The sequence below is a fragment of the Brassica oleracea genome, chromosome C7, assembly GCF_000695525.1.
Source record: "Brassica oleracea var. oleracea cultivar TO1000 chromosome C7, BOL, whole genome shotgun sequence".
Taxonomy (NCBI): Eukaryota; Viridiplantae; Streptophyta; class Magnoliopsida; order Brassicales; family Brassicaceae; genus Brassica; species Brassica oleracea.
The window spans coordinates 18,879,979-18,880,180 of record NC_027754.1 but is presented as its reverse complement, the minus strand read 5'-3'; positions in this window follow the sequence as shown (position 1 = coordinate 18,880,180).

The window sequence follows — 202 nt, the reverse complement described above, 5'->3', positions numbered from 1 at the left end:
TGTTGTTTAAGTTAGTTCCCATCCAAGGACTACTTGAAAGGTATGCGTGTTTGGAGACCCTTGTCTTGGGTGTTTCTCAGGTTAATCTCCGATTGTTGTGGCTTATTGCAAGTGAATCGGGAGAGCGAACTAAAATGAGTTTTATTGGAAAAGTCTCGAAAATATCGAGTACATGTGTGGATATTCCGAACTTTGTGGGAGT